This window comes from Somniosus microcephalus, chromosome 2, assembly GCF_052327205.1.
Source record: "Somniosus microcephalus isolate GS21.2 chromosome 2, FLI_Smic_1.0, whole genome shotgun sequence".
In the NCBI taxonomy this organism is placed as follows: domain Eukaryota; kingdom Metazoa; phylum Chordata; class Chondrichthyes; order Squaliformes; family Somniosidae; genus Somniosus; species Somniosus microcephalus.
The window spans coordinates 32327134-32351257 of record NC_140988.1 but is presented as its reverse complement, the minus strand read 5'-3'; positions in this window follow the sequence as shown (position 1 = coordinate 32351257).

Sequence of the window (24124 nt, the reverse complement as noted above, 5' to 3'; positions counted from 1 at the left end):
GTCAGGAGCTTGTCTTCCCTGGAAATGGAAGGAGGAGGCCTCCTCAGCAAACCAAGGCAGTTTGACTGCAAATTGCTGAGGAGGTGAGCTCGAGGTCTGTGTGCAGATGCACTTGGGTTCAGTGTGGCCAAAGGTTTAATGATTTGCTGAGGTCACCTCTGTGTTCTGGGAAATGGAAGTTCAAGAGTGAGGGCTCAGGGTGATTTCCATGTAGAATGTTGGTGGTGACACTGAGCGCAAACCATCGTTTATTGGACAGATGATGATGGTTTTGAGAATGTCAGACTTATATTCAACTCCATGTGCCAGCCATGTTACAGGAGCGCTTTTAAAGATCTGCACCAATAATGACTCCAGATCATGTCCTGCACCAACTTGTCTCCTTGCAGCAGGACTGTTTCTGACAAGACGGGAAACAGGAGCCAGAGGCACAAAAATGGGAAACCTCGATCCAAATAGGACTATCAATGCAGTTAACAGGCTCTTAACTACCTGTCCCACCAGTTGGAGTCGGGTCAGTTTGGGAGCAGCTGAAAAGACACTCACGAAAATCGCGTGGGGGCGGGATAGAGGCGAGTTGGGTGTCTTAAGCCATTTTTTCCGATTTTAGCAGCTGACACGCCTTCAAACCCGCCTCCTCAGGGCTGTTAAAATCGAGCCCTAAGAAACAAAAGGGATGATGATGCAAGGCAAAAGGTGATGGTAATGGGACAAGTTAAGAAACAAAAGATGACTCTAGATGAAGTGTAAATGGTAATGGCAGAATGATCGACAGCTGCCATGTGAGAGAGAGAGAAACAAAAAAATGAAAAAAAAGATAGGGGCAGAGGTTATGGTCTGAAATTGTTGAACTCAATGTTGAGTCCAGAAGGCTGTAAAGTGCCTAATCGAAAGTTCTTTGAGGAAGTAACATATAGGGTGGATAAAGGGGAACCAGTGGACGTGGTGTATTTAGACTTCCAAAAGGCATTTGACAAGGTGCCACACAAAAGATTATTGCTTAAGATAAAAAAATCACGGGATTGGGGGTAATATTCTGGCATGGATAGAGGATTGGCTATCTAACAGAAGGCAGAGAGTTGGGATAAATGGTTCATTCTCGGACTGGCAATCAGTAACTAGTGGTGTTCCACAGGGGTCAGTGCTGGGTCCCCAACTCTTTACAATCTATATTAACGATTTGGAGGAGGGGACCGAGTGTAACATATCAAAGTTTGCAGATGATACTAAGATGGGAGGGAAAGTAGTGAGTGAGGAGGACATAAAAAACCTGCAAGGGGACATAGACAGGCTAAGTAAGTGGGCAGAGATTTGGCAGATGGAATACAATACTGGAAAGTGTGAGGTTATGCACTTTGGCAGGAAAAATCGTAGAGCAAGTTATTATCTTAATGACAAGAAACTGGAAAGTACTGAAGTACAAAGGGATCTGGGGGTCCTGGTGCACAAAACTCAAAAGGTTAATATGCAGGTGCAGCAAGTGATTAAGAAGGCCAATGGAATGTTGGCTTTCATTGCTAGGGGGATAGAATATAAAAATAGGGAGGTATTGCTTCAGTTGTACAAGGTATTGGTGAGACCGCACCTGGAATACTGCATACAGTTTTGGTGTCCATACTTAAGAAAAGACATACTTGCTCTCGAGTCAGTACAAAGAAGGTTCACTCGGTTAATCCCGGGGATGAGGGGATGGACATATGAGGAGAGGTTGAGTAGATTGGGACTCTACTCATTGGAGTTCAGAAGAATGAGAGGCGATCTTATTGAAACATATAAGATTGTGAAGGGGTTGGATCGGGTGGATGCGGGGAGGATGTTCCCGATGATGGGTGAAACTAGAACTAGGGGGCATAGTCTTAGAATAAGGGGCTGCTCTTTCAAAACTGAGATGAGGAGGAACTACTTCACTCAGAGGGTGGTAGGTCCATGGAATATGCTGCCCCAAAAAGCAGTAGAAGCTACATCATTACATAAATTTAAAACAGAAATAGACAGTTTCCTAGAAGTAAAGGGAATAAAGGGTTATGGGGAGCGGGCAGGAATTTGGACATGAGTCTAGGTTCGGATCGGTCATGGCCCTGTGGGTAGCGGAGCGGGCCCAGGGGCCGTGTAGCCTGATCCTGCTCCTATTTCGTGTATCTAATTCTGTTAGATTCAGGAGATGGTTCTGTGATAGTAGATTGGCGGTTAGGATCAGATCAGCCATGATCTTATTGAATGGCGGAGCAGGCTCGAGGGGCCGATTGGCCTACTCCTGCTCCTTTTTCTTATGTTCTTATGTTCTTATGTTCTTATGCTGTTCCTCGAGCTTACATTGAGCTTCATTGGAACAGTGTAAGAGGCCGAGGATGGAGAGATCAGAGTGGGAGTGGAGTGGAGAATTAAAGTGACAGGCGACCGGAAGCTCGGGGTCACCCTTACGGACTGAATGGAGGTGTTCCGCAAAGCGGTCACCCAATCTGCATTTTGTCTCCCCAAAGCAGAGGAGACTGAATCGTGAGCAGAGAATACAGTATACTAAATTGCAAGAAGTACAAGTAAATCACTGTTTCACCTGGACAGTGGGAAGGGAGGAGGTAAAAGGGCAGGTGTTGCATCTCCTGCGCTTGCACGTGAAGGCGCTGGGCAAAGGGGAAGGGGTGTTGGGGGTGATAGAGGAGTGGACCAGGGTGTCACGGAGGGAGCAGCCCCTTCAGAATGCTGAAAGGGGAGGTGAAGGGGAGATGTGTTTGGTGGTGGGATCACGCTGGAGGTGGCGGAAATGGCGGAGGATAATCTGTTGAATGTGAAGGCTGGTGGGGTGAAAGGTGAGGTAATTACAAATATGTACGAGAGACAATGGGCCAGAATTTGTGGTGGGTAATAATGGCGAGCTAACAGTGTTCATGTTATTACCCCTTTGAAACTGACCACAACTTCGGGATGTAGCGCAGGCGCATCTAAATGCGGAAATTCTGAAGTTGTGGTTAATCATTCGCTGCTCCGACACTGGCTGTGCTGTGGCCCCCCCCAATGGCCAGCAATCAGTGTAATCAGTCAAATCAGGGAAATGGAAGAAAAACTTGGGCTTTTCTGCTGTAATATCGCTGCTAAATACCCTATGAAATGTTAGGCCTTGTTGGATTAGGTGAAACTGCAGTTTTAACAACGTATTGACTGCTAAACAAATGTTATGGCCATGAAAAACTAATTTTAATTTTGTGGAGTGTCAAATTTCTCCAATATGATAAATTACAGTTTTTAAGAAACTTTAACTTTTTTTTAGATTATTTTAAAAGTTTCTTCATGATATTTCAGGTTCTATCTTATCCCCATGTGAAAGCCCCAATCTTTGTTTTGCTCTCTGTAACATTTTTTAAATGTCTGGATAAAAGCAGGTTCTCATTTCCTGCTTCCTTGTCTGTGAGAATTCTGCAATATGGTTGGCTGCTTAGACAACTTGTTGACATCACAGCAGATCGCAGTAGGGAATCCCCACTATACTATGCTGAAATCACTTATGCGTCAAAAAAGCAAACTTCTCACTGCAGAGATCGCGAGATCTCTGGACAGCTTTCTTCGGGGCCAGTGGCGAACGCCTTTGCTTCGCCACTGACCACAAATTCCGGGCCTTTGAATTCTTTTCCTGAAAACTTCAAGTCATAAGAAATGGTTAAGCATTGATGACCATATTATACAGATTTTTAATAGAGTAAAACATACTACTGATAAATAAACTCCAATTTCTTTTTCAAGACATGCCTCTGTCAATTTTGCCATGAGGCCTGCTCTGTTTTGGTCAACATTACTGGCCGGGTGTATCCTGTATAACATTACATTGACCATTTCAGAAATATCAATGGACCCACAGCAAGTGATCAGCAACCTTGTTCTGGACCAATGGACTTTTTACATGCAGTGAACATTTTATGTGTGCAGATAGCACCCTCTGGTGGTGGTTATTGTGTTAACAGTTTGTATGCTGGAAAGGTCATCTGATCTTTCTTCCTGTGTGAGGTCATTTGACCTTTGTTCCTTTCTTCCTGTGTAACACAGGAAGTAGAATTCCAGGAAGAACCTGGCAGTAATGGAGGATTCCATAAGGGTTTTACAATCCAATGTAATCTGATTTCATATGTTAGGCCAAGCGCAATATCTGTGAGTATCTTTGTTCCTTAGTATAATAGCAACGTTGTCAGAGTAATATTTTGATAACACTATGTTTATAAAAGGTTAATATTTGATAGTTATAGAAGTTAGTCCAAATGTTAGTTAGTTATACAATTAGTCTATTCTACTGTTGTAAATATGTTTGTATCTTATGTAATATCGAATGTATAGTACTCAGTTATGTACAAAACATACTTTGTCTTTGTTTACAGTTTCACAAATTTGTTCAAGTAAAGCTTCAAAACAGCAACCGGCTTCACGAAGAATTATTTTTGAATAAGTGTTTAACTTGCTGGATACCTAGATAGGAACACGTCTAGCGCAGCCAGTACAGTGAAAAGATATCAGTGAAAAGATAGCAATACAGCTAGCTGTGAAGAGCGGAGCAGGAGGAACCCAGAGTAAGCCTTAACCTCGTAGAGCACATCTACCTCACATCAACATGTCAGAAGTTAATAACGAAAATGCTTTGCAGCAAGTAGAAGACCTTAAACAGGCAGACGAAACTGCAGAACGTGACAATCGGTCTATAAGCTCCGGTTACTACAGATCGCAAGTTGGTTCACGGTCATCGGGTGGTTCTAGAGTAAGCATAGCCATCGCCAAAGCGCGGGCTAAGCTAGTAGCAGCTCAAGCCAGAGCTGCGCATGCGGACAGTGAAATAGAAATAAAAGTAAGACAGGCCTGTCTCCAAGCTGAATCACAAGCCGAACAGGCCAGATCCCAAGCCGAACAGGCCCGTCTCCAAGCTGAACGACAAGCTGAACAGGCCCGTCTCCAAGCTGAACGACAAGCTGAACAGGCCCGACACCAAGCTGACCTGGCCAGTCACCAGGTTGAACGACAAGCTGAACAGGCCCGTCTCCAAGCCACATTGGATGCTCTGCAGCAACAAAAAGAGATAGATGCTGCATTAGCCAAGACACAAGTATTCGAGGCAATTTTGGAGGGAGTTGATCCCGAGACAGCTTACAAACCTTTAATTCCCGTTCCGTGGCAGAGTCCACGACAGCGCACCATAGATTACGTGAGCGACCATGCCGACATACAGTTTACAGGAGAAAGGGATGGAGGCCGCACATTTCTACAGACACAAGCACTTCGTATAACATGCCACAAGTTGCCAACCAAGGTCAAAGCAGACAGCGTGCCTCAAGCCGCAGAGTCTCCCCCAGCAGAACGGAAGACACGGTGCAAAGGAATAGGACGCCGAATAGAGAAAGTCAGAGGCAAATCCCCTCTCGGTTCCTTGAGACCCCCAACAGAGCCCCCAGCCAAGGCAACCCTGGCACAGGTCCCAGCACCTATGATCTCACCAAATACCTTGCACGCACCCAGCTGGTGACTTCGGGGTTAATCAAGTTTGATGACAGGCCGGAGAATTATCGGGCTTGGAAGTCCTGCTTCCACAATGCCATATCGGGCTTAGACCTGTCGGCAGGAGAAGAGCTCGGCCTCCTTATCAAATGGTTCGGCCCAGAGTCCGCCGGACAGGCCTGCAGGATAAAAGCGGCCAATGTGGGGCAGCTGCCAGAGGGGTTGAAGAAGTCTTGGGCGAGGCTGGAAGAAAGCTACGGCTCGCCCGAAGCCATTGAAAGGGCTCTCTTTGACAGGTTGGAGAACTTTCCGAGGTTGACGAGTAAGGAACCCCAGAAGCTCCGCGACCTTGGAGATCTGCTGTCGGAATTCGAAGCCGCAAAGCAGGACGGCTACCTACCCGGTCTATCGTACTTAGACACTTCCAGAGGGGCAAGTCCCATCATTGAGAAGCTTCCATTTAACCTGCAGGAGAAGTGGATAACGTTTGGATCAAAGTTCAAGCTAAAGCACAACGTGGCGTTCCCATCATTCTCTGCGTTCGTTAAATTCATCCGTAAAGAAGCCAAATCCAGGAACGACCCCAGCTTCAACTTCTTCTCCTCCCACCCAGCACTTGCCAGAAGAGACAAGTTCGACAGATATGGAAAGACACCAATATCTGTCCACAGAATGCAAGTGTCCTCAACTGAGCACACAAAGATTCAGAAGAAACCTGAGGATATGAGCAAACAATGCCCTATCCACAACAAGCCCCATCCTTTAAAGAAGTGCAGAGGCTTCAGGGAGATGTCCCTGGAAGATCGGAATCAATATCTTAAAGAGAACTCTATATGTTTCAGGTGCTGCTCGTCCACGAGCCATCTCACCAAGAACTGCAAGGTGGATGCAAAATGCACTGAATGTGAAAGTGATCGGCACATTTCAGCACTACACCCAGGCCCAGCTCCTTGGAAGTCAGAGGCGCCTCCTCCCACTTCAGAGCACGGTGGGGAGAGAGAGGGAGCTGCTGGTTCGGAGATTACATCCAGGTGCACCGAGGTGTGTGGAGAAGGAGTGAGCGCAAGAGCATGCTCCAAGATATGCCTCGTTAATGTGTACCCTGTAGGACGGCGCCAAGAATCTGAGAGAAAGCCATCTCAGGTGAGCACACTCAAGACTTCCATCTTGGAGAATGGTCGTCCAAGCTACCTTACCCCATGCAGTAGACAGATCCGCGTGGTGTTTGGCTCCAGTGCACCATATCAGGGCGTCTCTCTCAACGACGTACTCCTCACAGGGTCCGATCTTAACAACAGCCTCTTGGGAGTGCTCATGAGATTCAGGAAAGAGCCCGTCGCCATCACTGCTGATATCCAGCATATGTTTCATTGCTTCGTGGTGAGAGAAGACCACAGAGACTTCCTCCGCTTCCTGTGGTATCGGGACAATGACCCCAATAGAGACATTGTGGACTACAGAATGCGTATCCATGTCTTTGGGAATAACCCAATGGCCTTAGCGGATGCATCTGCAAAGACGCAAAGCTCTTTGAATTGGGCATTTAAGGGAGAGAAAGATGAATAGCTGTCGCCATATACGGACTAAGGAGGGCTGCCAAGGAAGAAGACAACGACTTTGGCAGTGATGTGAGAGGGTTCATCGAACGAGAGTTCTACGTCGGCGACGCACTGAAGTCATTCCCGACCGAAGCAGAGGCCATCAGTATCTTCGGACGAGCCCAGGAACTACTTGCACTATCCAACCTCAGGCTGCATAAGATAGCCTCTAACAGACCAGCAGTGATGGAGGCATTCCCCCCTGAAGATCATGCTAAGGACATCAAGAACCTAGACCTCTTCACTGATGACCTCCCCCTACAGCGTAGCCTAGGGGTGTCGTGGAACATAGCAACAGACACGTTCACGTTCCAAGTCCTAGACGCCAAGAAACCCTTCACACGTAGAGGAGTGCTCTCTACAGTCAACAGCCTATACGACCCTCTCGGCTTCTTAGCCCCCGTCACCATACAAGGCAGGCTGCTCCTCCGGGAACTCTCCACATGCGCTGAAGAGTGGGATTCACCTCTCCCCGAAGAGATGGAAGCAGAGTGGGACAGATGGAGAGACTCACTCCAAGACTTACAGCAGATCCGAATACCTCACTGCTATTCATCTTTCTCTCCCTTAAATGCCCAATTCAAAGAGCTTTGCGTCTTTGCAGATGCATCCGCTAAGGCCATTGTAAGTGTGGCTTATCTGAAGGTCACCACTCAAGATGGACAAAGCAAAATCGGCTTCGTCTTTGATAGAGGCAAGTTGGCGCCCCAGCCAGACCTCACCATACCCAGATTGGAACTGTGCGTAGCAGAACGCAACCTACCCCCTCACAGCAGTCTACGGAAGCTGCATCCTATAGTAGACAACAACAGACTGTCTCTGAGGTGGTTCTTCTTTGTCGCCAGAGGACTCCAGTGATGAGTAGAGTTCGGACTATGTGGAGTCGTTAACGGCCCCAGACGGGGAGTGTTCTGGACCAATGGACTTTTTACATGCAGTGAACATTTTATGTGTGCAGATAGCACCCTCTGGTGGTGGTTATTGTGTTAACAGTTTGTATGCTGGAAAGGTCATCTGATCTTTCTTCCTGTGTGAGGTCATTTGACCTTTGTTCCTTTCTTCCTGTGTAACACAGGAAGTAGAATTCCAGGAAGAACCTGGCAGTAATGGAGGATTCCATAAGGGTTTTACAATCCAATGTAATCTGATTTCATATGTTAGGCCAAGCGCAATATATGTGAGTATCTTTGTTCCTTAGCATAATAGCAACGTTGTCAGAGTAATATTTTGATAACACTATGTTTATAAAAGGTTAATATTTGATAGTTATAGAAGTTAGTCCAAATGTTAGTTAGTTATACAATTAGTCTATTCTACTGTTGTAAATATGTTTATATCTTATGTAATATCGAATGTATAGTACTCAGTTATGTACAAAACATACTTTGTCTTTGTTTACAGTTTCACAAATTTGTTCAAGTAAAGCTTCAAAACAGCAACCGGCTTCACGAAGAATTATTTTTGAATAAGTGTTTAACTTGCTGGATAACTAGATAGGAACACGTCTAGCGTGGCCAGTACAAACCTCAATGTGCTCATATGAAGTAATGTTATGCTTTAAATGGATTTGATCTATCAACTGCATTTACGTTCTGCTGAGAGTGAACTTCAATTAAACAATGCTGGATATGCCTTTTGGAAAATCACAGATAATTGACATTTTGATGTAAATAAGAATTTGCAGAATCCAGTTCCTTCCACTCTACATCTAGACTGCAACTGGCCATCAAATTGGTTGAAGACTTTGTAGTGGCGCTCCGTAGTTTTCAATATGCAGCCACTAAGCTTTAGCTTTGAGGCTTTTAACAACGAGTAGACACGTGTTGAAATAAAACGTTCCAAAACGTAACTTTATCTTTTAACTGTTTACTTTAATACATTTCAAACAGGATTTCAAAGTAAAACACGTTTAAACACGGTCAAAAACTGTATTGCTCCACAGCCATCAAAGCTTCTACCTTTCCTAGTCTCGTGGTGCTTGAACTGTAAAAATGGCTGGATATATCATGTGACAAGCTTAAGGACTATACCATTGGAGCAAGAATAAAGGGGGTCTCTCAGACTATACTATTGGAACAAGAAAAGAGGGGGTTTCTCAATACAATAAGTCAGTCAGGTAAATTAACTATATTATACTAGAATATGCATCAATAATAAACAAATGTACATACATACTGTACCGTAATATTTAACCAATATTTTAAGGTATTTTCTTTCTTCTTTACACTTTCTTAAACTTTCATGACTCTTACAGACTTTGAAGCCTATTAATATTGCTATTTGAGAAATCAAGATGAAGGCCCAAAGTCCATAGTGCAGGAACACTAATGTTATAAAGTATAAAAGAGATGGCGCAAGTCAAGTGATACCAAGCTTGGATTTTAATAGCATGAAGATTGTAGGAAGGAAAGACAGGGACACAATTCTACAGTTCTAAGATCCTATGAAAGAATTAATTAGAGTAAGAGACTACGATGATTTTTTATATTTCAACAGACTCAGGATCCGGGAAGAGCATATAGGAAAGTATATTTTGCAGCTCTGGATGAGAGAGAGGGTGGGGCGGGGGGGAGGGGGAGAGATAGAAGTTCCAAAGTATCCATAAAATCAAGAGAAATGATAAAAGTTTATAATGTAGAGAGTGACTGGAGGATAGAAATGAGAGAGGGTTTGGCTATTGTACAATAGTATTTTCTTTTAACCTGTCTAGGAGAGTGAGAGAGATATTAGAAGAGCTTCCTCAGTTATAGGAACAGTATTCATGTTTTGGATAGAGTTGAACTTTATAGAGAGTGTAGAGTTGTCGAGGGGACAAGTGCTTGGTATGAAAGAGGAACCAATCTTCCTGAAGGCAGGTTTAGAAATAAGGGCAATGTCAGAGGAGATAGCGAGACCAGGAATGTCAATAGATAAGCAGACCATTGGGGTGCTCAAGCAAGAATGCCTCCAATACGGTTCAGGCAGGGTGTCCCATATCGTGGTTTGCCGCATGCTGTATAACTTTGCTCACAACAAAGACAACACATTGAATCACTATTGGATGAGGAACTTCAATTAGATGATGAATACTAATGACATCAAGGATGGTGAAGAAACAGGGGGATACCAAAGCTCTTCAGTAGCAGCTTATTGAATGGTGCTTCAGTTGAACAATCCCTGCTCTCCCTGCATTAACAGTCATGTCCAGCATCTGTCCCAATCCTTCCACTCTACAATAAATTACTTCTGCCCAAGACCTATATTGATATACTTGGAATCTGACATGGGAGTCACCAACTATTATAGGTACATTCTGCACCTGAACATTTCAAAATGGTTTACACAAATCCTTAAAAACTAATTATCACCTAGACATTAAACTATAATTCTTTTCTTAAGTGACTCTAGCCTGCTCTACTTCTCCTACAAGGTTCCCCCTCAATTGCTTCAGTATGAGAGCTGGAAGGCTTGTGAGATGCTTATGTTCAGTACCTCTAAGAGTTCAGGCTGGAGAGGCTCCAGCTGCAGCCGGCTGGCGTTTGGGCTTTAGTTGAGCAGTGGCGAGGGTGGCGAGGGTGCTGATGTGCTGTTATCCTGAGAGATGACAAAATATTCCACTCCCATTGCACAATTACGCCTGCTATTAGGCTGCAGCTCAACACTCCTACTGATCTGCAGGTGAGCAGAAGGACATCCATTGATGTGACTGAAAACACTATCCATTCAGCCTCCCAGCCTGTCCAAGGCAGAGCTCAGAGCTTGCATGACAGCAGTATGAGCATCCCTGAGAGATGCTACTACCGGTGCCACAGACTCCTGCAGAATGTCAATGCCATGCATCAGAACCCCACACAAGTTGCTACTTTGAGCTTCATTTGGAAATTATTTACTAGGTATCACTGATTCTTCAGAACTTTTATACACCTTTCAGTTAAAGAAAGAAAAGTGATTTACATTGATATCATGCCTTACATCGCTCAGAAATTTCTCAAAGCATTACATCGTACAACATTTTAAAAGTATTTCATTAACTTTTGTTAGGCAGGCAACCATTTTGTGCACACCAAGATCCCATAAACAGCAATTCGAGAAATAACCATTGAATCTATTTATGGTGTGCGTTGATAAGAGAAAGTTTGCCATAAAACAGATAGAACTCCCGATGTTTCTGCTAATAGGATCTTAAACAGCAGCTGAACCATTGCACAAGAACTCAGGGCCTCGATTCATCATCTCATCCAACAGGTGACAATGTAGCACTCCCTCAGTACTGCATTGGAGTGTCAGCCTGCATTAAATTCCTAAACTTTGGTGTTGGGCTTGAACCCATGACCTTCTGATGCAGAAGCGAGAATGTTAACTGAGTTGAGATTTACTCTGTTTATTTTTTTTAATTCATAGCACAACAAAAAAGGCCAAGGCACATAGTGCAGGACATCACCAAGGTTGAAAAGAGCCTTCCGAGACATTGAGTGACTGAGCAATCTAAGCAAGAGCTCTGCGATCTGTAAACCATGTGGAGTAGGCATCGACATGTTGGAAACAAACATTTTCCATGGTGTCTTATCCCAAGTTCCTCCTACAGAGCCTACAGAAACAAAAATCACAGTCCCAATAAAATTCCACAAACAGACAAGTAATTCTGTAACAATGGTCTCCACAATGCAGCATCAATTCATGGATATCAGTCTGTTGCTCGTACCAGCACTTACATAGTGTTGTTGTTTCCCTCGGTCACGTTATGGGCACTAATTAGGGGAAATGGCGGGGATAGCTTGGCCATGGCCATCTAGCCCCATTTATATGTGGCTGGGAGGTTGGTAATTTGGACTGGCAGTTGTTAAGTAGGTAAAACTGGCCACTGTTTGCGGCTGGATTCTGCCGATAAACCACAGTGCTGGATTTCAATTATTTTAACATCTTTAATTGGATGATTACCCCCCACCCCCCACCCCGGCCAAGGGAAAATCTAGGATAATGTCTGTTATGTTCTAGACAGACGTCAACTTAGTTCTGAGGACTTGAAAGGTTCTATATAAATGCAAGTTCTTCCTTTCTATTCTATATGTCTGCTTAAACCTAAAAATCTAGCAGGGATAAGGACAAGCAGCCTTATGAGAGATGCCTGTCTTTATGATCCTTAATAGCGAGGAGCTGAAGGATAGAATGGATGAGGCCCAGGGGCCAGTTTAAGACACTTATGAATTGAGCAGTCATAGGGGCACCCATACTGCATAAGTATTATGTAGCCCTGATTTATCTTTTCAATTATGCTAAATTGTAAATGAGTTGTCAGTTGTAGAAGCAAGTAACAGACACACAGACTGCGATTTTCCGAGTGGAGGTGGGTTGGAGGCGGCTTTGATGTTCGGTGGGTTCCAGGCCCGCTGCCGGATTCAGCCGCCCTGAAATTACGATTTTTGCTTAAGTGGGCTGATTAAGCCCGTCGTGCACGCTACCTGGCCCAATCAGTGGGTTCGGGTCTGCTGCTCGCCTCTGCTGACGTCTTTCAGCCAGCTGCATTTAAGGGGCCCATGCAGTCTCTTTTTGATCAATCGTATTCTGCTGCTTCTCAGTGTGGCACATCTGAAAATGACTGCTGCAAGACCCAAGGTATCTCCCAGATTCGATGATGACTCCTTCCATGCTCTTGTGGATGGAGTGAGAGGGCGCCAAGAGGTACTGTTCCCCTCAAATGGACGGAGGAAGCCTCCTCGGCAAACCAAAGCAGCCTGGCTGCAAATTGCTGAGGAGGTGAGCGCCAGGTCTTTGTGTGGTTGCACCTGGGTTCAGACAGGAAAAGGTTCAATGACCTGCTACGCACAGCAAAAGTGAGTACAACATCACACCTACCTTCAATCTGCTCCCCATCTCCTCTCATCACCAGCACTCTACATTGTCAACCTACTCCTGCACATCCCGATTTACCCTTACATCCCTTGCACCCTTACCCATCCCTCTGTCTCTATGTACAGAATCACTTCACTATTCTACTATGCACCCCTCACACTCACTATCACTGTTATGCAATGAGAACAGCTAACAACGCACAGGGAGGGCCCTTGGTATTGGCACCTCACTCCATCTTTATCTCCCTCTAAGCATCTATGCTATGGATTCTCTACACTCACTCCAACATTCTCACTAAAACTCCACTTGTGTCCCTCATTACAGGAAAAGAGAGCCCACAATAAGAGGGAGAGGGGCAGGACAGGAGATAGATTAGTGTTGTCACCTGGTGTATCACAGCTCACAAGTGAGCATCAGCAGATGGTGGAGACAGGGACTGCAGTGGAGAGTCCTCGTTGGAGGCCGCAGGGCGCTCCTAGCTCTGCTCAGCTGCTCATGGACCCTGTGCCTCTGGGGCCATCTAGAAAGAGAGCGGTGCTGGAACTTCAGCAACAAGTGCAGGAGTCTCTGACAGGTTTTGCACCCACGGTAACTGCGAGTGTGCAGAGAATGGAAGAGTCCATCTCAAACATAAGCAATGCCATGGTGGAGGCAATGGTGCATGAACGTGCCACCATGGGGAGGGTGGCAACGTCCTTGGAAGACATAAGTCAGCAGACTCAACAGAGCATGGTGACTCTTCTAAATAGATGGTCTGCTATGGAGGATAGATGGGCAGCTATTGAGGAGAGACACCAGAGGTACATGGATGTCTCCATTATGAGGACTGTCAGTACAGAGACGGGTCCTCATGGCCCCACTGATGTGCAGCAAGGTGCTCTCCAGCTACTTGCTAGCAGTGAAGTGCGGGCGACCCGTGAGACAGGTTTTGGTGGTCGACAGCAAGGAAGTGGGGGCTCCTCTCCAAGCGCTCACACTCCCATGCCACTGCGGAGCCCTCGGTCAGAGCCCCAGAATCCTCACCCAACTGAGATGGCCATCTCAGCCCCTGCACAGCTGCAGGAGGAGCAGACTGTTGCTGAGCCCTTTCAGGCTCCCAAACCCAGAGGATGCCCGCCAAAGGTGTTGAAGCAGGAGCAGCATGAACGTGAGCAATGTGCCTCCACATCTGCTGAAGCCACAAAGGAAGCACCATGTAGAAGCACACGTAAGAGAAAGTTAACACACAAATAGCCACAAGGGTAGTCACTTGGGTGTTTTGATGTAATACAAATTTAAGATTATCATCATTTCAATTGTAATAAAGAAATGCGATGGCAAACATTCATAGAGATGGCCTATATGTGCCCAGAAATGGAAGTGTCACAGTAAGGTGTCAGGGCGCCTTTCATCTGTAATGATGGTGGTGAGAATGATAGGAACCCAAAGTTTATTGTACAGATGCTGTATGGTGTGTTAAGAAGGTGGCAGCCACATGTGTTTGCTTTGTAAACTTAAGCGAATCTGGCATGGATTAGTGCATCCCTTGCATCATGGCCATCAATGTGCTCGCGTGCTGTTGGAACTGGCGCATCCTCCTCTGCAAGGTCCTCCTCCTCCGAGGAGCAGGGCGCTGTGCGCTGATCCACTTGTTTCTCTGGCAGTGATAAGCCTCACTGCTGTGTGATGTTGTGCAGTGCACAGCAGACCACAATGATTCTGGAGAACCTGGCTGGTGAGTACTGTAGGGCTCCACCTGATCTGTCGAGGCATCTGAATCGCATTTTGAGCAAGCCGATGGTATGCTCGATGATGGCTCTGGTGGAAATGTGGCGGGCATTGTAGTGCTCCTCAGTTTCGTTTGATAGCCTCCTCAACGGCGTCATTAGCCACATCTTCATGGGATAGCTCTTGTCTCCAAGTAGCCATCCGGAAAGTTGGGTTGGCGGATTGAAGAGCTGAGGCACAGTAGACTTCCGCAGGATGAACGAGTCATAACAACTGCCAGGGAACTTGGCACAAACATGCATAATGTTCTTCCTGTGGTTACACACCAGCTGGATGTTAAGGGAGTGAAAGCCCTTGCAGTTCACAAATACAGCTGGGTTGTGATAGGGTGCCCCAATGGCCACATGTGTGCAGTCTACGACATCCTGCACCCTTGACAAGACTGCCATATTTGCAAAGCCAACCGCACGTGCGGTTACACTTGCTTCATTCATGGAGAAGTGGATGTAATTGTGCGACTTTGCAAAGAGGGCATCGGTAACCTGCATGATGCAAGTGTGTGCGACCGACTGGGAGATGCCGCTGATGTCTGCTGATGGTCCCTGGAAGGACCCTGAATCCAAAAAAATTGAGGGTGGTGGTGACTTTGACAGTCACTGTTAAGGGCTTTCCACCTGCTCCTCTAGGCTCCAGGTTTTGGTGCAGCATTGCGCAGATGTCAGCGACTACCTCTCACGAAAGTCTCAGCCTCCTTTGGCACTGCTGCTCAGTCATGTTGAGGAAGCTCATCCTCTGCCTGTAAACCCTGTGTTGGAGGTATCTGCTGTGGCGATGTGCAGCCCTGCGCTGATGCCCTTTGCCCTGTGCAGCATCAGGTGGGTGAGGAGGAGCATGGCGCTCCTGCTGTTGCTGCTGCTGTTCTGCTTGGTTTTGCTGCTGCTGCAGCTGCTCTTCCTCTGATTCTGAGGACCAGAATGAGAGGATATAAATGGTTCCCATCCCGCTGGTATATATCTCAGTTGAGCAATAGATGTTATAAATGCTCAGGCAATGTGGGGAGAGGGTTTTCCAAGGAGGTCACAGTGCATATGGATCTCAGCTTAACCACTTACTGTAAGGAATGACCCAGATTCTGCCTCACCTCGCCACCAGAGGGCTCCATGAACTCTCTTAATTGTGTCCTTCTTTATTCATTAATTGTATTCACCTGTGCGTTGTTAGATACCTACTATTTAAGTGGTGTTCACTTTATGTTCATTGCTCAGTCTTGAGTTGCTCTGCCTGGTGATACTGCTTGCTGGTCTTCTTTACTGTTGTTATTTTGTTTATGTCAAGTAAAGTCAACCTTTGTTTTGCAACCTCTGCCTCAGTTTGCCTTACTGCAGTTGGGTCCACCGAGTTCCGGTCCTTACAGCAAGACTGAGCCAAAACATGGACCCAGCAGAGAAGGACCAATGGCCAAGACAAGTTTCTGAACAGCTACAACTGATCTTGAATGAACTGCAGTGTCTCGCCACGGCAGTCTCCCAAAGCCAGAATCGGCTGGAGAACCTCGTCATCACTTTCCATCAGAGCCAGAAACAGAGTCAGGTGATCCAAGCTGCTCCTGCACCGTTACCCGCTCCTACGATTTCGCCTTCTCCTCTGAGAGAACCCCGATTACCTGCACCCGAGCGCTACGACGGTAACCCAGGAGGATGTCGAGGTTTCCTAATCCAGTGTTCCCTGGTTTTCCAACTGCAGGGTTCATTATTTCCCAGTGACTGTTCCCGAGTGGCCTACATCATTTCGCTACTTACCGGCAAGGCGCTTACCTGGGCTACAGCCGTCTGGGAACAGCAAACGCCGGCATGTTTAAACTACCAACTTTTCTCGGAAGAAATGAGAAGGGTTTTTGATCACCCTGTCAGTGGGAGAGAGGCATCTAACAAACTGCTTTGGCTTCGCCAGGGTGCTCGTAGCGTTGCAGACTACGCTATTGAGTTTCGCACTCTCGCTGCAGAAAGCCAATGGAATTCGGAGGCGCTCATCACCACCTTTCGCCACGGTCTCACGGATGAGATCAAGGACGAACTGGCTTCCAGGGATCCGGTGAGTGATTTGGAGTCTCTTTTTGATATCTCCGTTCGTGTGGATAATCGTCTCCGTGAGAGGCGAAGAGAACGCCACTCCTTTTTCACTCCGTTTCCAGAGACCAGAGCTTTTCCTGCTTCGAAGCCATCTGAGAACCTCCGAGCCATCCCGAGTCCATCTTTGACCGATCCAGAGGAGCCCATGCAGGTGGGAGTAACCCGCCTCTCGCAACCCAAACATGATCACCGAATGAGAGAGGGATCTTGCCTCTATTGTGGGAAATCTGGCCACTTTCGCTCTTCCTGTCCAGAGTTGGTGGGAAAAGCCAGGGCTCATCCAGGACGGAGGGACCTGAGATGAGCGTAACCATCCCTTCCGACCCCACTGTGTCTAGGGTTTTGCTGGCGTCCTCCCTTTTCTGGGGCAATCAACAACATGATCTTAAGGCCCTGGTGGATTCAGGTCTGATGGTAACTTCATTGATCTGGGGTTAGCTAAACAGCTCAAGATTCCCCTGACCCATCCTGATTACCCCCTCACTGTTGTTGCCCTGGATGGAAGACCCCTGGGCTCTGGAACCATTCACCATCATACTGCCCCCCTGTGTTTGGGCGTGGAATGACAACATTTCGAGACCATCCAATTCTCCCTTATCCACTCTTCCCAGTTTCCATTAATTCTGGGTTACCCTTGGTTGGCCTGCCATAATCCTCACTTGGATTGGGCCACCGGTTGGCTTACAGAATGGGGCTCCGCCTGCCATACTAACTGTCTTCACGCCAAGTCTCCTTCCCAGCCCCAGGAGTTCCCATCACGCTCTGAATTGTCCCGAGTGCCACCCGAGCATGAGGATCTAAAAGGTCTTCAGTAAGGTTCGAGCCACATCACTTCCCCCTCATAGGCCATATGACTGTGCCGTTGACCTCCTGCCTGGGACATGCCCACCTAGGGGTAGGATCTTTTCCCTTTCTGCTCCTGAGACCGCCGCCATGGAGGAGTACATCCGTGATGCCCTCGCCGCTGGCTTCATCTGTCCGTCCACCTCTCCTGCTGGTGCCGGTTTTTTCTTCGTGAGTAAGAAAGATGGAGGTCTCTGTCCCTGCATCGACTACCGTGGCCTTAACTGGATTACTATAAAGAACCGTTATCCTCTTCCACTCATGTCAACGGCCTTCGAGCTACTTCAGGGAGCCACGGTCTTCACAAAATTGGACCTCCGCAACGCCTACAACCTCATCCGCGTCCGCGAAGGGGACGAGTGGAAGACGGCATTCAACACACCTACTGGGCACTATGAGTACCTGGTTATGCCCTTTGGATTGACCAACGCCCCTGCTGTGTTCCAGGCGCTCATCAACGACGTTCTCCGAGACATGCTGAATCGCTTTGTTTTTGTCTACCTGGATGACATTCTCATTTTCTCCAAAACTCTTCACGATCATGTCCAGCATGTAAGACAAGTCCTGCAACTTTTTTGTTTAACAACCTCTTGTTTATCAAGGCGGAGAAGTGTGAATTTCACGTTTCCACGGTTTCATTTCTGGGCTTCATCATCTCCAGCGGCAACATCCAAATGGACCCTGGCAAGACCCAAGCTGTCCGAGATTGGCCACCACCCACCTCTCTCAAACAGGTGCAACGTTTCTTGGGGTTTGCTAACTTCTATCGGAGATTCATCAGAAACTTCGGCACCATTGCTGCTCCTCTTAACGCCCTCACCAAGACCGCCTCTACCCGGTTCAGTTGGTCCGCTGAGGCTGCGCAGGCTTTCGAGGATCTCAAGCGGCGCTTCACGTCTGCTCCTGTCCTCGTTATTCCGGATCCCTCACTCCCCTTCATTGTCGAGGTGGATGCCTCGGATATAGGAGTGGGCGCCATTTTATCCCAATGGTCTAACGACAACAAACTGCACCCTTGCGCCTTTTTCTCTCGCCGACTCACTCCCGCTGAACGAAACTACGATATTGGGAACAGGGAATTACTGGCAGTTAAGTTGGCACTGGAGGAGTGGAGACATTGGTTGGAGGGGTCTAAACACCCGTTCATTGTCTGGACTGACCATAAGAATCTGGCCTATATCCAGGAGGCCAAACGACTTAACTCTCGTCAAGCTCGCTGGGCACTGTTTTTTAATCGTTTTGACTTTGTCCTGTCATATCGTCCTGGTTCCAAGAATCTCAAGCCTGATGCTCTCTCCAGGCAATTTGATCCACCCGAGCGGGAGAGACAACCTGAACCTATTATTTCTACTTCCCGAATTGTAGCACCGGTTTGCTGGGGAATCGAGATGCTGGTCAGAAAGGCGCAACAGAGGGAGGCAGACCCTGGCAACGGCCCACCCGGTCACCTTTTTGTCCCCAACACGACTCGCTCACAAGTCCTGCAGTGGGGGCATTCGTCGCGACTCACCGGTCATCCAGGCGCATCCAGGACGCTGGAGTTTCTTCGCAGAAGGTTCTGGTGGCCCACCATGGAGAAGGACGTAAAGGCGTTCGTGGCAGCTTGTGCCATTTGTGCACGAAACAAGAACCCTCGATCTCGCCCCCAGGGTTTGCTGCATCCTCTCCCCATTCCCACTCGTCCCTGGTCACACCTCTCGGTGGATTTCATCACAGGCCTTCCACCATCTCAAGGCAACACTGTCATTCTGGTCATTGTAGATCGCTTCTCCAAAGCCTGTTGTTTTCTGCCCTTGCCCAAGCTTCCCTCAGCCCAAGAGACAGCCGAGCTCATGGTCCAGCATGTTTTCAGGTTATTCGGTTTGCCCCTTGACATCGTTTCTGACCGTGGTCCACAATTCGCCTCCCGGTTTTGGAGAGCCTTCTACAAACTCATTGGAGCTACTGTCAGTCTTTCCTCGGGTTTCCATCCTCAGTCGAACGGTCAAACAGAACGGATCAACCAAGACCTGGAGACGACCCTGAGGTGTCTCGTGTTCGCTAACCCTGCGACCTGGAGTCGTCACATCGTCTGGGCTGAGTACGCGCACAACACGTTGTGCTGCTCCCCCACAGGACTGTCGCCGTTCGAGTGCCAGTTCGGTTTTCAGCCTCCACTGTTCCAGGAGCAGGAGCGCGAGGTGGGGGTTCCGTCCGCGGAGATGTTTGTCCAGCGTTGTCGGCGGACCTGGAGGAGAGCGCGGCTGGCCTTGCAACGAGCTTCTCGACAACGGCAGATCCAGGCCAACAAGCGGCGCAGACCAGCTCCTTCATTCCGTCCTGGTCAGAGGGTCTGGCTTTCTACGCAGGATCTCCCGCTGCGAGTGGAGTCCCGCAAGCTGGCGCCCCGTTTCATCGGCCCCTTCATGGTGTTGAGGAAGGTCAACCCGGTGTCCTACCGTCTCCAGCTACCCCGCTCCATGCGGATTCATCCTACCTTCCATGTCTCCCGGCTTCGGCCAGTGGCCAGCAGTTCCCTGGCGCTCGCCACGAGGCCTCCTCCTGCTCCCCGCATCATCGACGGCCAGCCTGCTTACACGGTCCGTCGCCTGATGGACTCTTGCCGGGTTCGCGGGGGCCTCCAGTTCCTGGTGGACTGGGAGGGATACGATCCGGAGGAACGCTCTTGGGTTCCGGACCAGGACATCCTGGATCGCGATTTAGTACGGAATTTTTTTCGTCATCACCATGGACTTTCTGGGGGAACGTCAGGGGCCGTTCCGGGGGGGGGGGTCCTGTAAGAATGACCCAGATTCTGCCTCGCCTCGCCACCAGAGGGCTCCATGAACTCTCTTAATTGTGTCCGTCTTTATTCATTAATTGTATTCACCTGTGCATTGTTAGATACCTACTATTTAAGTGGTGTTCACTTTATGTTCATTGCTCAGTCTTGAGTTGCTCTGCCTGGTGATACCGCTTGCTGGTCTGCTTGCTTGTATTCTTTACTGTTGTTATTTTGTTTATGTCAAGTAAAGTCAACCTTTGTTTTGCAACCTCTGCCTCAGTTTGCCTTACTGCAGTTGGGTCCACCGAGTTCCGGTCCTTACACTTACAAGCTCAACAGACCTGCAAAAAGTGTTCCAACACCTCATAAAACACAAGGTTCTGCCATCTGAAAGTCAGCCATGTTACAGGTCCGCTTTTATGTTTTGCGAATGGCGTGGAACACACTAAAATGTCGTAAAATGGGAAGAGCCTACTAAAATCGGAGTATGTAGGCAGTTCTCTTCTTAGGCAGTCCCTTGGAACCGAGGATGACTTGCTTCCACATTAAAAATGAGTTCTCAGGTGACTGATGAGTCCAATGCGGGACCTACAGTCTCTGTCTCTGTCACAGGTGGGGCAGACAGTGGTTGAAGGGGGTGTAGGGGTTTGCAAAATCCCTCAGCCCCGAAGATACTGGAGATATTAATCCACATCGTGGACGGAGACTGTGCGTGACTTTAAATTGTCTTTGGGTTGGACAATGTTTTAAAATGTGCCCAGAACCACAAAAGGCTGTGTTGAGATGGGCAGCACGTGGACAACACCGGAATCGAGGGACATCGTGGAAAAATTCGCACACTTTAAGACAGCACATTTTATTTTTTTTAAATGTACTCTTGAGTTTTGAACTGTGTAAATTGCAAAGGGGTTTAAAAATGGCCGTCAGAAAAGCATGGCCAAGGATAAAGAGGCTTAGAAGCAGCTCGTGGATGTCTGTGGAAAAGTGGGAGGATCAAGCAGTGGCAGTCAGATTCTGTCAATCAAAAAAAGGGAGTTTCCCTTCCCTACAGAGGCAATGTTTGTTTACAGGAAACTGCTGCCTTGTTGACATAAGGGATTAAACCACTTGAGACTGCAGTTTCAGTGACCACAATGAATGGGTTTCTGTTTACATAGTAATCCAACTCCATTCAAAGCCCAGCACACAATTGAGACACACCTAAACTATGGAAGAGACTTTTTTTGGACTAAGAAAAGGAATGAATGGGTTTGAATCACCCATTACTCAGACAATAGGGCAGTTGGGTCCCTTTTGTTTTAGCCAGATGAACTTGGATGTGGGCGGGAACATTTCGGCCCCAGAATGAAGACACTTTCAAACCACCCCAAGCTTTACTCGAAATCCATTCCAGACAAAGGAAGCAGTTTGGCCACTGGGAAATAGCCCATTTGAATCAGCCAATCATGGCCTTTCTCTTGTGTATTCGAACTTTTCAGCGCGAATTTGCACACAGACCTTTTCAGCGCCAAAACAGCAGGAGCTCCCAAGATATAAAGATAGCTTCTCAGAAGCATATCTCTCTCTTATTTCCTTGGACTGCAGGTGAGCTCTTCTCTCTCTTTGGACCACAGGTGAGCAGGTTTCTGACTCCTCAGCAAGGCAATCTAGTAAGGAGTTAGAGGGGTGGTAATTTAAGGGAAATTGCTAAGATTGTAAGACTTACATTGTAGCCATTTATCCCTCGTTTTTGCCGTCTGCCTTCCCCTGTGAAGCAATTTTACATTGATCGTGTGATGTAGTTTCTTTATTGCTTTGATCGTGTGTTGTAGTTTATTTAGTTAATAAAGTTAGATTTTCTCGCATCCAGACCATTTTGTCTGTTTTAATATATCATTAATTATAAGTTCCTCCAGTCAGAACTGGAGGGTGGGTTTAATGATTCGAAACCGCTGTTTGGTATTGGTCTCAGTGCAGTGGGAAAAAAAGGCTGCTTGACCAGGTAAATTACCGTAAACCAGGTAAAGGAAGGTAAATTACCGTAAACCAGGTAAAAGATGCCCCCTGGAGGGGGTTGGGTGGGGTGCTTGGATTGATGTGCGCTCCTTGCGCTACCTGCGCTTGGCTTCCGCTTGCTCCCGGCGAAGAGACTCGAGATGTTCGGCGCCTTCTCGGATGCTTCTCCTCCACTTTGTGCAGTCTTGGGCCAGGGATTCCCAGGTGTCGGTGGGGATGTTGCACATTTCAAGGAGGCTTTGAGGGTGTCCTTGAAGCGTTTCCTCTGCCCACCTGGGGCTCTCTTGCCGTGCCGGAGCTCCGAGTAGAGCGCTTGATTTGGGAGTCTCATATCGGGCATGCGGACAATGTGACCCGTCAATCGGAGCTGATTGAGCGTGGTCAAAGCTTCGATGCTGGGGATGTTGGCCTGAACAAGAACACTGATGTTGGTGTGCCTATCCTGCCAATGGATTTGCAGGATCTTGCGGAGGCCGCGTTGGTGGTACCTCTCCAGTGCTTTGAAATGCCTGCTGTACATGGTCCATGTCTCTGAGGCATACAGCAGCGCGGGTATTACTGCTGCTCTGTAGACCATGAGCTTAGTCCCAGGTTTGAGGTCCTGGTCTTCAAACACACTCTTCCTCAGGCGACCGAAGGCTGCACTGGCACACTGAAAGCGATGTTGGACTTTGTCATCGACGAAGTCCAACACCGCCTTCAGTGTAGGCAGTTAACAAGCTGCCTTAAGTGCCTCTCCCGCCACTTGGTGGTGGGCCTGATCGGGACTCCCAGACCCGACACTTGGCAAAGTTGCATGGAGCCATGTTGACGGCGGCGTCAGAACCCACCTTCAATCAAAATGAATTTAACCTCTGACCTGCTTCCAAACCCGCCCTCTGAGCGCCGGCAAAATCGCAGCCGCAGAGTGAGTGTGGCCAGGTAATGGTCGCATGGAGACAATAACAGAGAGTGAAAAACAGGGGAAGAGGGTGAATAACAACACCGAGAAATAGGGTGGACTAAGACACACACAGAAAGAAGAGGAGAGAGTAACAAGTAAAAGTTTTTATTAAACCATAAAATCATGCAATGTGTGGATCTCAGCAAGGCCAATGAATTTTGTAAGTAGACCTTGCCCAAATATAATTGGGAGCTCCTGCTATATGTTTCATGTTGTTTCCCTGTAACAAAACTAAGTGGAATGGAATAGAGAAATACACCAAACTGTTCCAGGAATACAAGTGTCAGATCCCCTTAGAATACCAGTCCACTTCTTCAATTCTTGCTCAGGTGGCTAGGAAAGATCCCATGGCACTATTCAAACAAGAACAGGGGAGTTCTCCCAGTATAATGGCCAACATTACCAAAAATGATGATCTGATCATTTATCTCATTGTTGATTGTAGGATATTTTTGCTGCCGCATTTGCCTATATTACAATGAACTGGCCATGAAGTGCTGGAGATATCCTGGAGATGTGAAAAACACTGTAAAAATGCAAGTTATTTCTTTCATTGCTATGTAGTTCCACTTCCGCACATAATTAAATCTGCTTCAGACAGAACCTGTGTTAAGTGTTAATTCCGAATTGTGATCGCTTTTGGTTTTAAATTCCACTCAGTCTTTCCTCACACAATCTCACCATCTGTATTTGCTGAACTAGAAGATTATTTAGCTAATTAAAAGGTCCATAAAGCACCTCTGAGAACTGACACTGTCAAAGTGGAGTAATTTTGTGAACGAGAGATCATGTCAACGAGAGATCATAGACAATGCCGAGAAGTGACCTTCAACTCAATTTTAAACCCAAC